The sequence below is a fragment of the Solea solea genome, chromosome 2 (assembly GCF_958295425.1).
Source record: "Solea solea chromosome 2, fSolSol10.1, whole genome shotgun sequence".
Classification (NCBI taxonomy): domain Eukaryota; kingdom Metazoa; phylum Chordata; class Actinopteri; order Pleuronectiformes; family Soleidae; genus Solea; species Solea solea.
In genome coordinates this window covers 32,900,679-32,916,585 of record NC_081135.1, presented here as the reverse complement: position 1 = coordinate 32,916,585, position 15,907 = coordinate 32,900,679, and the positions used below count along the sequence as shown (strand labels likewise).

Here is a 15,907-nt window from a genome sequence, read left to right as displayed (position 1 = left end):
TCGTGGCCTTAAGGCCAATTATGATCTAACTGATCCCTTAAGGAGTGTTTGAAAGAAGAAGCAAAAAACGAAGGTCACTAATTTATCACAAGACCAGATTATTTTTTAACTTTCTGTCTTGTGAAAGTTTTCATGAAAGGATAATTCATGTTTGTGTCTTGTGAAAAGCGACTTCCTTTTGGGCAAACATTAAGGCACTCGTGATTGTCCTTCCCTGGTGACTTTAATGAGAACATTTTACTCTTCAAAGAACAGAGAAGGGGGGGAAAGAAAGCAACTAATATATCTTGATGAACACAATTTTAATTAAGCGCCTGTAACATAATTCCAATATTTAGTTAACCCAGCAAGGCAGAAGGATAAACATTCTTGTGTCCCGAAGCAACTCCAAAATCGTTAAAAAATATTTACGGCCATGTGAAAAACTTCAAAATGACAACTTTCTGTGGGGAAAATTATTCGTTTCAAGGTGACTGCATCACAAAGACAAATGTTTCCGGTACAGGCAGGAAGCTGATGATGCCTTCTCAGCCACAAGCCGGCAATTCTGCGGTGAGACAAACTCAACGTTCAAAGTAATTGTCGGCTTTAATTTGTCAGTGTGTAAACCAAAATAAACAGTGTTTATAGTAGGATCTCAGTTCAGCGAAACCCCGAGGTAATAAACTTTGTGCTGTGACAGGTAATGATTAGCCCTTAAACATCAAAAAACCCTCTCATGGACTCTTGCGGCTTATTGTATTGTTTGTGCAGCAGACAACAAATCAGAGCAGATTGTCCCTTTAAGAGGACGTTAGCGAGTGTTTTCACACGGGCTGTTTGAAACCACATCATTGCTGTTAAACTATGGAAGAGGCTGCCACGCTGAATTGTAACAAAAACAAAAAAACAACAAAGCATCTGAGACAAATGTATATCCCAAAGACTGCAGTCAGAGAGCAGTTCATCCCAAAATGACGATGAGATAGAGGCGTTTCATATCGTTTGATTTAAACTTGGGAGGCACAGTGTTGAATATAGATCGGCCACATTTGGCAGCGCTCGGAACACATCACTCACTGTGTGTATGTGAGAGAAACACACTACAAGACGCGTTTACATGTCCACAATGTGAGGCGAAACCTGATCCCACTGTTCCGACGGAGTGTGTTGAAAAATGTGACAGGCTCTGTGCTGACATCATTGAGACAGCAAAAAAAAACATCTGGACGTTTGTTGTCAGGATTGCATTTGTAAAGCTGCAGGTGATGTTTGCAGAGCCAACATTAACACAATGCAGCTGTTTCAACGATTGGTGAGAAAACCTCTCGTTGAGTTTTTAATTCATTTTTAATTTTAAGCTGTCATGAGTCCAACTGCAACAGCAATTAAACAAGTCTTTCTCCTATTTTTCCATTACTTTTCAATTACCACTGATCCTTATCCGCTGCTGAACTTACAGAGGACCACATTTTCAAAACAAAATCCCATTAATCAACCTTTTATCAACTTAACAACCTATGTTGCTATCTTTACAAGGAACAGAAAAATAAACATTCTATGTAAGGTTTAAGTTCATATTTTGTTTGGCTGCTTTGGTCGTCTTGCAACAGGAAGATGGAGGTTTGATCCCCGACTCCCATTGTCTACATGCCGATGTGACATCAGGCAAGAGATTTAACCCCAAAGTGACCTCATATATCCAGGCACCGGGGGGTGCTTAAGTGTAATCCTGGTGCCAGCCCCAAGCTTTGATAACTAGTAAAGGATACATCAGGAAGTGGAATTGGTGTAAAATATATATGCCAAAGCAACAATGTGGATGGGAAAGTTCACTGTGATGACCCAAAAGCTGGAGCAAGCAGAGAAGTAAGAAGACAAGGGAAAGTAATGAATCTTTAGCCCTGGTGCCTAGTTAGTGTGGAATCTGAAAGCCCACTATTAAATGGCTGAAGTCATGCATTTGGAGTCTGCCCTGACTTCTTTGTTTATGCTGTAAATAGACTGCAGCTTAACTTCCAGAAAAACCCAGACTGCATGTATTACAAGACAGACAGATGTTAGTATCCCTTATGAATCTATGTTGTGTCTGCGCCCCGTGAAACCCTGAGATGTTTGAGCAGCGGCCGAAGTGAAATTCCAGGCTTCAACCAGTGTCTGTCCGCACAATACACAGACAAAAGCATGAAACCTTAGACCAGGACTGAGGCCTGAGACCATCAGTGGGAGGATAAATGTTGCTGCTAATTACAGCGCCAACAAAACCCACTGAACTTAATCCACGAGGAGCACAGAAGGCGTCCAATTATGTGTCACTGCAGGGTGGTATTTTGTGCCACACTCGCATGCCGTTCAGATGTCACGTTTCATATTCAGATTGCAAGTTTCATCCGTGCTAAATATGGCTTTTGTGAATGAATGAAAGATATGGGGGTCACACAGATGCAACACAATATCCTATATATATATATATATATATACACATATATACATATACATATACATATACATATATACACATATACATATATATACATATATATATATATATATATATATATATATAAAACAGAAGAATGATTTTGAAGTGAATCATCCCTTGCATCTTAATTATAAACTCAATTCCTCAACTGCAGTTTAAAGTGAGGTTGTATGAGGTCTTTATAATCAGCATCTTACTACAGAAGAAAAACAGCTCTTAGCCACTTAACAAACTACTTTATACGTCATCTTAAGTGACGCCACCTTAAGAATATGTCTGCTGCTTTTTCCTCATCGTGAGATAAAGTTGCTGATGTCTGTGGTTCCTTGTAAACCACTCACTCCCACGCACCAAAGTCAATAGAGAAAATAAGACATTTTATTTCATGACACACACAGGAGTTGTTGATCCACTGCTGTCTCCACTGGAGAGTTTAAATGTGCTATTTTCAACTTGGGTGTTCTGGATCTTTCTTTTAGACTTAACTAACTGACAGATAATTACCAAACAAGGCAGCAGTAGACCAGCAGTGCCGGTGTACCCAAATGTTTGATTTGTTTTCTCTCTCTCTCTCTCTCTCTCTCTCTCTTTGGTGCGAGGGAGTGAGTGGTTAAGATAAAGCAGCCAACATATTCTTAAGGTAGTGTGCACTTAAGGGGATGTTTATGCTTTTAGGATTATCTGTTGTCATGCTTTATGTGTAGTTTTGCTACTAATGAGGATTCGGGCGGCATGGCAACACGTGACGTGTGTGTCACTTTGACCTGAGGTATAACTGCTGTACAAACAGAGGAGCAAACGTGACAACACTGACTGACACTCCCAGACTGTGAGGGGTCTATTCTCTGCAGCCTTTAGAACAGTTAGACAACCTTTTGGCGCCCCCCCCCACACACACACACACAACCTGCACCTTCACTCGTGTTATTTCAGCAAGTGGGGGTCGTCGACCTCTCACTGTGAGTCATGGTGTAGTCGTTGTCTTTGTGGTTACACAGGCATTAAGCTCGGAGGCACTCCAAGAGCTAGGAATTTTAAATGACACACACAATTAGGTTGTTCAGACCCCTCATGGATGAGCCCACATATGGTTGAAACACACACACATGCACGCACACACACACACACACACACACACACTAAGACAAAGACAGAAACACAAACAAACCGGGCTGCAGTCGCGGCGCAGCATATCACAGCTGATATAAACATATACAAATCCTGATGCACCATGAAGGAACTTAAAGGACTATTCAGGCTTTTTTTTTCTTTTCAAAGTAAATTTAAAGCCTGCATTCACCTAGTTAGTGGTAATGTATCCTAGGGAAGTGGTGTAATATACAGTATATCTCACAATGTAAACTGAACGTTCTTTTGAGTAAAGGTTAGGCTTTCTATAATGGCAAGGGCAGTGAGTGTCCAACACTGGTTTCAGTGCTGGGAACGGAGGATGGAGGCATTTAAAAAAAAACAACTTGTGGCCGTATATCAAGGGGGTAGATGTGTGCTATAGGGCTCGTTTTACAGGCGACAGCAGATTATGTTCGGACACAACTCGCTGTTCAAATCTGCTCTCACATCTCTGAGCTCCTCAACCGGTGAATGTGAGTCACCGTGTGTGTGAGAGACACAGTCTGAGAATGAGGGTTGGGGGAGATTGGTTGACAGAGTGGAGGTCAGGAGGTTACGGTTATCAGATTAGAAGGGAAAACGGGTCCTGCTTCCCACAAATAGAGACTTATCACAGTCGTGGAGTGGCCTTGAGGAGCTTCTATGAGTGAGGAACCTCCCTGCTGTGGAGAAGACTCTCAGGCAGACATGCTGACATTGTCACAGGATGTTGACTATTCAAAGGCAAACAATCAACAAGGACGCTACTATATTGAGTATAGGCACATCTGAATGTTGCACTTCTAAGACCCAATAATGGTTAATTAATTATGTGTTGAGACCATAGACTGTATGTAAAAAGTGGACCACTAAGGGGTACAGTTCAGTTCAATGTGGTACCTCACGCAATTATTTGTGTTTCCAATGTAAAGCATTGAGAATTGTACCAAAAGAAAAGGATCTGTAGCTTCACAGTTTGTGGCACGCATATGTTGGGGTACCAAGCACAGTTTGGCTTCTACAAGATGGAGCTAGACAGAAATTTGTCCACAGAGAACCATCATTTTGTGCTGTAGTAGGAAGAAACAGCAGTCTTCTGGTTATAAACAGTCACATGCCAAGATGAAAAGACTGGATGTTCAGCTACTGCATTTGTTTACTGCGTCACTTTCTTCTCCTTTGTAGACGTTATTGGCAAGCCACACTGTGTTGCACCAGTTTGATGTTTCACTATTTACATAGTCGATGCATATTACGTGAATAGCTACGTAGGTTACACATCCAGCCCACACAACCTGCATTGGGAATGCAAGTCAGCTCAGGGTACAGTACCATTCCAAACCACACCATGGTGAGCTGAACTGCACTGAACCACTTAGTGGAAACAAGGTTTGAAGTTGACAACGCCTATAAAAATAATCTGAAAGAACTGTTGCTAAAGGTCTAAGGGAAATTAGCCTACTTCTCACTTGAGTCATAATGTCAGTAAACATTTTCCTGCTAAATTAATGTCTCAATGACTAGTTTCAGGTCTTATTTAATTGCACATGATGTCAATATTGTCATTTATGTTTGCATGAGGCCAGTGTGATTGACAACTTGTATTGTGAGTCAGATTCTTGTGGGTGACGTCATGACTGGGACTTGGACACAAAAAAAGGGCACAGGGGTTGTTTCTGTCTTAGAAAAGTCCCCACCACTGACTCCAACCTGAACCCCTAAAAGAAGACTTCACAATCAACAGAAATCTCACCACAAGGCACCAAGTCATTAATAAAACCCTATAAATCCCAGCAGACACTATATATCACGGCAATGTGCTGAAAGGCAGTAAAAATTCCTTATTGGCCCTTTAGAGACTGCTAAGCTGCTGCATCCTTCCCCTGAATGCTCCAGTGTCCTGTGGAAAGAGACGGAGCCTAAGAGGGAGCCCTGCGGGGCTCCTCACAGTCCTGCTCAGGCAAGCAGAAACAGCTCAGCTGTCACTCTGAATGAGACACATTCCATAACAACAGGGAAATGCATAGCCTGTGGTGCCTGAACAACAGTTACAGTATAGCACAGAGGCAGAGGGGTGCACTGTATTGGCTTTATATGGCATATAAAACAAAGGCACCCATGTTTTTCCATAGTTAAATGGTCTGTATTTGTGTGTTAGTGTGTTTAAGAAATGTCATTTCCTCAAAAAACATGACATCAAAGCTAGATTACTGCTCTATACGTGAATTACACCCTGGGAATTATGTCAACCACACATTTGAATGAAAACATTGTAAAATTCCCTGCGGACCAATGAGTGGTCGGTCCTTTTGTTGACGCGAGATTAATCAAAGCCAATGAAACGTGGACTGTATGTTCTGGAACATGTACAAGTAAAGCAGAGAATGTCAAATTCTTTATGGGATTGTTTTGTTTTTGTCAATAGGTGCCCGTATATTACAGGGATATAACTTGGAACATACGCTTGGAACATCACTTTCAAAAAAGGTGTAATACAGGTAATTATCCAAGAACTGAAACCAAGCTGCCTTTGCCACCAAATCTCAAAGAAAAAACCCATCCCACACCAAAAGGACCTGGACTCCTTTGAGAGATCTTGTACCTGAGATGACTCCACTAATTAGCGCACTGTCAAGTCGGAGCATCCGGAAATGTCTGAAACTGTAATTGGCCCTGGGAGGTTTTATGTCAGCTAATGACAGACACGGTGTCGATGCTTCTGCCTAAAACAAAACCCTCACTGATTACCAGTACATGGTGAGACAAGCTGAAACTGCAGAGCGCAGGACTCTTCACCCTGTTTGCCATGAATATTTTCTCTACATTGGCCAAGACGGTGAACTTGTTACACTTTGACTCATAAAAAAGTTTGTGGCTGGTTGATTGCTGTTTTTGTGAGTTCATTACCGTCTATTTAAAGCTATTAAAGGCAGGTGTTTCGAGTCAGGAGGATTATATTCACCCCGGGGATACGCGGCTCGCTCTGCAGATCCACATGCTAAACAGATGACAACACATGAATCACAGAGAACAAGTTGCAGCTTTGCAGAGGCAGCGCTACAGTATTTTCTGCCTCAAGTGTCACTCCACCACCCAGAGAGGTGAGGCCCAACTGTGGGGAAATAGCTCCCTCTAAAGTCCACAAATAGACACAAAAGAGGTCAACAATGTGCTTCAATTCCCACATCTTTACATCAGACAATCTACAGTTTAAATGCAACCACACCAGAGTGGGAGCTAATTCATCTCCATGGATTACCGCACGACGACTGGGGTGTTAACAGACGATTGAAACGCAATAGAAACAAAAAGAAAGCCTCACTCCGCAGGCGGAGCTCTCCCAGTGAAAACACACCTGTGGAAAATCAAACACAACGTCCACGAGGCGTGTCGACAGCAAACACCACAGCATGGCACATGAAGCACGGGGTCTAGCAGCTATTGAGAGTTTGTGTTGAGATGAAAGGTGGAATGATTCTGATGATTAGGCACAATCCCTGTTTAATGTGATGCTCACTCAGATAATAAAAATCATTACATGTTTGGGTTTGTCAACTTCATTAATGCAAAGGCCAAGCCCAACACACCTGCATTGTTCATTTCACATCACAGAAACACCACAGGCACGTGCTCACAGTTATTATTTCTCCTGACAGTGGGGAATCAACCATAAGACTTGCCTTGACACTTATTTGCACATGAGATGACTTGCAAGGAGACATATGGATAAATGATATAATTACTCACTCTTAACCAAAGTTAAACTCAAACCAGACTTTCAAACAGACCTCTAAGTGCTTTTAATGAACATCAAATAAAGGGAGGAGATTATTTATTTTTTTTCCAATGCAGCCATGTGCTGTTCTCTGTTTTCATCAGTAGAGGGAGACCAAACCACTGTGAGCTCCACTGGAGGTTTGTACAGGACACTGACCTCATTACAGTCCAAATCACTCAGGTCACAGGGCTGTCATTAGCACATACACACACACACACACACATATGAGAGACAGGTGTGGCGGACAAACAGGATGACAAAGTCCATCACATGAAAGAGACCCTGACTATTCAGTAACACTGACTTGGGGCAAAGTGCCATGTTACACATTAAAGTCTTGAATGAGCAGGCGAACGTCTTTAGTCACTTTACATTGCATTTGATGGTTTTTTTTGTAAATTATTGCCATATAATTTAACTTCATTTCGAATGTTTTCAGCTCAACACATTCCCACGCTGGGAATTCATTTCACTCAAGACCCTCGTGTGGAGGATAAAGCGGTAGAGAGAATGGATGAATGGATGAAGGAATTAACAATCGGACATTGAGATGGCTGCAAACAGGTTTTAGTACGACTGAATAGAAGTGATTTCACCTGCTTTTAAAACCTGGCAGTTTGATGCCGAATGACTGTGACTTTTACCCCCCCGCCCGCTCCTGTGCGCTCCATCAGTCAGGTGTGACAGATGAAGGACACAGCATACACTATTTGTGTTCATGAAAACAAATAGAGGCTGAATAATAGAACCCACCAAATGCTACGCACTGCAGGTTTAAAATAGGGAAAACTATTTGTATCATATAAATAGATATGGCATCAACATTGGAGCATCAGTATCAAAGTTTAAATGAGAGTTTCTACTCAAAAACCAGGACTTAGAAGAAACAAGTCTGTGCACTTGCAAAGAGACACAGAGAGCCGAGCACACAGCTCTGATGAGTGTTTGGCTGAACTTGAAGTAAAGGGTCATCTTACTCTGACAAATCATTTACCTGCTTTCCAGACCAGAAAAGAAAGGAAAGGGACTCTCCCACACCTGGAATCCAGACACTGCTTGTCTACTAAGGGCTGGGTTGGAGGGTCACAGACATTCAGTCAAAGCTACATATTTACTACAGAAGATCTGCTTCTGAGAGCCGATATTAAATATGACCATAAATATAACATATAGCATTGTCATTCACAGGCACCAGGTGGCTGCAGGTCAGGAAATTGGGCTTTTTGACTAGAGGGTCACTAGTTTAGCTCCACAAACCATCTGGGAAAATCTGGACTGGGGCCTAAATGAGTAAGAGAGTCCTCATCATCTCCTTTGATGAACTGGCATGAAGATATCCTTAAGCAAGGCACTTCAATAGTGACTGGAGCTGCTGGCTGACTGATGATAAATGACTCTTTTCGGGTCGTTACCCAGCTTGTGAGCATAGTTGCACCAGTTGACCTTAGTTTAACTTGTGTTCTCAGCATTGATTTGATCTGCTCGTTCAATGAACGACCGCATGCCTGCAGCAAATTAGAGTTGTGAGTCACACAAACAGTTCAGAAATAAAATCATTGCATGAGGTGATTAAATTGGAGGCTATTTTTTTGCTTGTGAGGCCTGAATATGTTGGTATTAAACTGCAGGAGGAACAGAAGCTAATTATTCATATATCCTTTTACTACATTATTGCTAAACACCACGAGTAGAGTCTGGAGGTGGAGAGGTTAGTGGAGGAATTGCACACACCAGCTGTTTCAGGACAGTCCACGCACAGCAAGTCTCAACCGTTCCCTCTCAAGACATCTGACACACATGAAAGAGGCCAAAGTGTCCAATTTGGGGCCAAATACCAGGCCATATTTTGTCACCTCATAAAAACTGCCAGTTTCCACACAAAGCTATATTTATGAAAATCAACATACAAACCGATACTTAGAAAGAGAGAAGAAAACCTGGCTATTGATAATTTCAGGTTTCGTAGCTCCACCTCATCACCAGCCAAAGTGGGATCCTGGCAGCTGCTAACAGACTGCATTGTGTTTGGGGAACGGTTGACCCATTCCACTTCTCACAAGGACAGAGAAAAAAGATGGAGATCGGAAGTCTGGAATTAGCAGTGTTGACTCTGGGGATTAGGATCCATATATCCAGATAGTTCTTTGAGAGACATGTGTGTGAACAGGACCGGCATCCCTTGAAATTGTCCCTTGACCTTTTTGTTTTCCCTCAGACAAGCTGCTGCGTCTGTTACTCTGCGACAAGTATGCGCTAATATATACACAGTATTTGTCTCCCGAGGATTCATGCATGTCCGTATTTATTTTAGCATGAGTGGCTGCTGTTTTTAAATGTTTTCCCACATGCGCAATGTCAAGATGAATCTGGGTTATGAGAGTCTCTGTTGATTGTCAGGAACACGGTGGATGAGCACTCCAGAAAGGCAACAATTAGACTTGTGTCGCCTTTGTGTCCTTGAAGATGTTATTGTTTGTTTGGTCCTGCTTGGTGTAATACACCGTGAAAGACACCATTAAAAAGTCTCATTGTTGAAGGCAGCGTCTCTTTCATGTGGGGTTCTGACTTGATGATTTGGCAACAATGCTTTGCCTACATTACTTAAGAATTCCCTTAGTGGCAACGTCTTTAATGTTCCTCATCCATGTCATAAAACAGTCATTGCAGACAGACTGATAAACAAAACAACTTTGCCAGGAACAGAGTGAGACAGCCTACTACACACGCTGCTCTGTGTGATTTAAAAAACAACACCGCGTCGCGTACAACATGCCTTGTAAACAGACGTTTAAAAAACCCACCAAATTCTTTACGACTGTGCCGAGTACAGCAGGTTCCTCTGCGATGCTCAGGATATGAAGTTAAAAGTCAATACATACTGAACATAAATCAAAGCACTGGGGGTTCAACATGAGATTGAAATGATATCTCGGCCTCAGACAGCCTTTATTTCCGTTCGCTGACTCATGCCAAGATGAGTAAAACTTTGCTTTGGGTTTTTAAACAGTGTGAGTCAGAATGAGCGGAGGTGAATCGGAAACTTCTCCCACGTACGAGCAGATGGAGGGGAAACACATTACTGTGACCAGACGGACCAAAACACACGCCACACGCCACACGGCGATCTCTCGTGCAAGCGGGATTTGCATTTATACATCCACAAATATTTATCCAGTGTTTACGGGGCAACACATCTGTGAAAGCGATGTGAGAGAGCAGTCTATGGCTTTTCTTTAAGCACAGTCACGTAGAGTAATAGTGGACTTGCATATACGTGGTGGAGGTGTCAGCTGATTCACTTAGGGAGGCATTATAAGCGTTGCTGAACTGCATGGTGGGGGGGGCGTGGGGGTCCCTTGCGTGAGCTGCATGCCTCAGAAGTTTATGCAAATATTCCAGCACAGGCGCTATAGCAATTATTGCTCTGCTAACTTGTGATAGCCGCCCCCAGCACTTGAGTGTTGGTGCAAAGTAAAGGACATAGTTAAAATGCCCTCATTAAATCAGCGCATATCAAAATTCATATTATAATAATAATAATAATATCATAACAGTTTCAGTCAAATGAGGCCAAATAAGTAATCACCTGAGTAGGGGTGTGTGATTTCTCATATAGATTATTAATGGACTTTCACAGCATTATAATAATTAATAATGGCATTTATGTTTTGCCACTATCTTTTCCTCGTTTTGTGTTTTTCTGAATTTCTCTTTTTTTTAAATCTGAAAACTCTTGTTTTCTGTCTAACATAAGCAATGATTTTATGCCAGTTGAGGCTCCCCTGCACCGTGTTATACAGAGTGGAAAACCCTAACTGGAAGGTTTGGTTTGGACACTTTTCAGTGCATTCGTGCACTTAGGTGCGTCTCAGTGTACGCACAACTAATCAAACTAGTAAACGGTGGCTGTTGGGGGCAGGAATTAAACCTGGGGACTTCACAAATCATTGGGCAGTTGCAGCAATATCAACCAGCCCATTTCCTCAGCCTCTTAATCCCAAAATGAATGAAGCATGTGTTTAAACATCAAAAGGTCTTTGGACCGTGGCCGACAGAGGAGCATTCTTCTGTGACCAGGCCAGTGAAGGGGAGTCATTCCCAGAAATTGCTTTAGCCAAGCGCTCAGTGTTCTAGTAGTTCAGTGTTGTAAATGAAACTAATTTTGCAAATGTGTGCTTTTTGTATTTTGATGGTTGCAGCCAAGGCCACAAACTGTGGTGTGCTGTCTCTATATCATACAAACGGAAAGTAAAATGATTAAAGGGCTGCATTAATTTATTATAAACGTACTACGTACTAAATCAATTGGCAACTGTTATGATGATCAATTTAATGGTTTCAGCTTCTAAAATGTTGACATTTTCTGGTTAATTTGCTTTGCTTTGTGGGGAAAAAGCACATTTGAGAATGTTTTTAGTTCAGGTGGGGAAACCCCAATCAACATTTGACACAATTTTTGTATTTTATGAATGAAACAACTCAAACATTAATCATGAGTATAGTTGACAGATACATTGATTATTTGATGAATTGGGGAAAATCAAATGAATAAGTTTTTTTTTTTTTTTTTAATAATTACAACAAGCTTTTCGTGTTTTCAGCTTCTTAAATGTGAATAAAACGGAATAATTTAGGGTTTTTGTGGCCACAACAATTCATTTCCAGGTTTAAGAAACACTGAACATTTTTCAACATGAAACAAGTACTTGAAGTAAGGACTAATTGCAGCCCTATCACAATAACACATTGCGCTTAGTATTATTGTCTTCCATCTGCCTGAATCATGCAGCGAATTCAGAACCAAACATGATCATGCCTGCAGTAAAAGTTGGGCTTGTTTAATTAGCTCAAGATGGATAGCAACCCTGAGCTCAGAAGCCCTCTGGACACATACAAGTCAGCAGTGTGAGAACACTTAAGTTATTTCAAAGGGAATTGTTCTCTCAGTTCAGCAGATTTGCTCTGAAAAACGACTTGTTATGGAATTGCAGGGATATAAAAGGGGAAATTATCTGGCTTTGCATGCTCAGTTGAACTTTATCTCCATAATCAACAGCAAGTTTCAAAGCCTCCATGAAAGATTTGACAATACATGAATACAAAGGTAGTGCTTATATAATCGAAAGAATCATGTTCACAATACCGCACAATATCACAAGCCACTGAAACCATGACAATGGATGAGGAAAACAGCTATTCTATGTGGTTTTAGGTCCATGTGTCTCGCACATTGTGTCTTTAACCACACGGAGACTGTACCTAGTCTGTGGGGAATAAAAAGAAGAAGTCGAAAGAATAAAGAGTGGGTTTCACCCTGGGCGTGTTCCAGATTCAAGTTTAATTCTAAACAGACCAGATCTGTATACATACATAATTCAGTGGTAAATGTATTCATTTAGTGAATGACAGTGTGTAGGCCCTACTTCATGTTGACTCATCAGAAGTTCATATTTCTCCTGACATTGTGGAAAACATCTGGAAAAGTAAAGTGTAAAACCATGTGTTCTGTGTTTTTTTTTTTGTTTTATTCTTTTGAATATTTCATTTCACTTTACATGAAACCTTTCAATTAATCATGGTCATCTATGACTGAGAGCTTCTTGTTTGGAGAGTAGTAGACAATACTACGCTTACAGAAGTAATATGTTTATACCCTGTAATTAACAACAACTAGAAACAACTCAGGGGAGATAGCACTTCATTAAGTCTGAAGACCAAGATGAGGCTGATCTCAATGGTTTCATGGGCAGTGATGGTAGAGTGGATCATCTTCTACATGTGAGGCCGGGGATTTTATCTACCGATGTGTGCCTCTGCAAGACACTTAGTTCCAAATATAATATGTCCAGCCACTGGGGGGAGCATACGTGTACGCCTGGTGCCTATCCCAAGCCCAGATAAATGGAAGAAGGTTGCTTCAGGAAGGGCATCTGTGTTTTCAAGAGAATGGCACGGCAGCTACAGCAGCAAGTTAGCATGAGCTAGTGGGTGGCCATTTAGTATAAACTCATGTCACACAGGAAGGAGAAGGACAATTTTGTTTAGATGCTGCGCCAAAGCGAAGTAAACATCCATGATAAATTGCCTTATTGTAGAATTTTAATGACGGAAAATGAATTTTAAAAATAAACAAATAAAGTAACAGGGACATGACTGAGAGTCACAGACCATCTCTGGTCTTTTTTTTTTTTTTTTCCTGTAATGTCCAATCTTCACTCCCAAACCTTAAACAGCCCTCCACCCCCATCTTAGAAGCCTAAAGTGAAAACATTCCTACTTTAAATTATCCCATTAGAACAAAAGAGCCTCTCACCAAAAAAGGGGACAAAAGAGGAAAAAAATGCATTCCAATCATGTTGGTTCAGGCTTTGCAACAACAAAATACTGCATGTGAAAGGGGGAACGGCAGGCAGGCAAACTGAGAGCGTCGCCCCAAGGCTTGGGTTTTGTGTGGTCAGCAAGAGAGGGCGGACTTTCCTACCACCTACAGCCTCCTGGAAACAACACAACTCAGTTCAATTGGCAGTCAGATAAAAAACCCTTTTCTTTGACATGGATGGCAGTCTAGGAAATAGTGGCACAACGTTGTTTTTTTTTAAATTCTGCATTTATGTTGCATCCTTGGTCCTAGTTTTCAAAAAAACTAACAAAAAAAAACACTGCCTTCAGTGATTAGATGAGAATATCAGATAAAAAGATGAGTCACAGCAAAGACCCTTTACTTCCTTTACAGAGGGGGGAAAAAAAAAGCGGGGGAGGCAAACAATCAAGTATCAGTAACTGGTAAAGTGTGTCTAAATGACTGCTAAGGGAATTGGGAGGAGGAAGAGACGGAGGTGTTTTCAAACCACATGTGATTTACTCCACATCTGCAGAACATTCACAAAGCATCGAGGAAAATACGGCTGACAGTGTAGGAGGAGGAGGAGGAAGAGACAGAAAGGGAGAGGTTATGGCAGCATTTGTAATCTTCTCGACATATAACAGCAACTGGATTACTGTGGGCTTCAATCATTTAAACAGACACACAGGGATTACATTTATCTCATCATTTGCATGATGCGTCACAGACCAGATACAGATTCATTATAAAAATTGTGTGGGGAAAAAGCGGAAAAACCTTTTTTCCTAAAAATTTGTATAATTTATTGCATGTTTAAAGCAGAGAGGCACATTTTTTGGGCTTTAAGTTGTCATTGTGATGTTAAAACAGTGTTATGATCTAAAAATGACACCAGTACCATCCATTTGCTACTCCTTTGAGCACAAGGATGGGGTTTCCACAGAACACAACTTGATTTAAAGTGCAAGAACAAACTTAGCTTTGTTTTGCATCCAAAACAATAAAGATAATTATATTAATCTGGTATGTATTGAATCTCACACGCAGGGTTTCACAACAGGAAAAGGACCTGTGTCCTTACCAGCATCTTGCTTTACATGCATAGTGTAATCAAGCTAAGGCCGTAGGGGAAGTCCGACTCCAGTTCGACTAAGTGTATACATACAGGAGTAATCGGACTATGAATCACATTATCCAGATATGTAAGTCCGACTGAGACGAGCTCATGACACGACGTTAAGAAAACAAAATGATTGTCTTAGTCCGACTATAATTGGACTTTCTCACATGCATGTAAACGCGCTGACTGACCAAACACAAGCCTTTAGGGACGTCAAAGTTGTCCCTGACTTTGACTTAAATGGGTATTTCAGGATGTTCACATTCATATTGGATAAACAGTGTCAGACTGGTAACCATGTTTACACATGGTTCACCAAAGTTATGATACAGCACCATGACAACACTTCTGAAATGCATCAATTTTTCAAATGGCTCAGCAGCGAAATTTCCCACCAAACCATTTTAAGCTGAAGTGAAGCTGGCTGCAACCCAGGCCTGGCACATCATAACTGCAGAATCTGGGATGTAAACACAGATGATTTGTAACCAAAAATACTTTATGGGCCCACTTGACTTTAATTTATTTCCACCTGTCAAATGGCTTTCTGACGCCTGAACACAAATTCAACAGAGTCAAAGTGGATGAAGTCATACACCCAGCTTAAATGTATTATCACCATTTTATTTCAAACCCAGTGTGTCTCAGTACAAAAAGCCAACACAATAAAAAATGTGCTACTGTTTATATATTTTGACTGCACTCCAGACACAGGGTTTTATGACAGACTGCTGTACCACACACTGCACTGAAAGACGTACAGCACGACTACGCCTACATCCATTTCAGCTCCATACTAACATGGCTGAAACATGACCATGTGTGTGCAGGTGTAAACAGAAAGCAGATTCTCTCCTCTGAAGTAGCTTCCTTAGTTTCCTTAGAAAAAAGTATTGCCAGCGAAAAACAACAGCGGCGTAGTCGTCAAAGCAGAGATTTATTTTGAGATCAAAGTATGCTGAACGCACGCATTAGCGGAGCTTTGTATTCACAGCTGGTCGTCGATTTGTGGCCAATAAGAACCAATCAGGGAGTGAAAGCAGGTAAATTCGTCTAACGGTTTCCACAGATATCTATTTTCTATTTCCCCCCGTC

The 15,907-nt window shown here is 41.3% G+C and overlaps 1 protein-coding gene across 1 annotated transcript in view; it reads right to left on the bottom strand.

Annotated features, from left to right (window-relative positions):
- Positions 1 to 15,907, bottom strand: part of col18a1a (collagen type XVIII alpha 1 chain a) — a 70,914-nt gene that overhangs the window by 37,733 nt on the left and 17,274 nt on the right. The gene's annotated exons all lie outside the window — the stretch shown is intronic.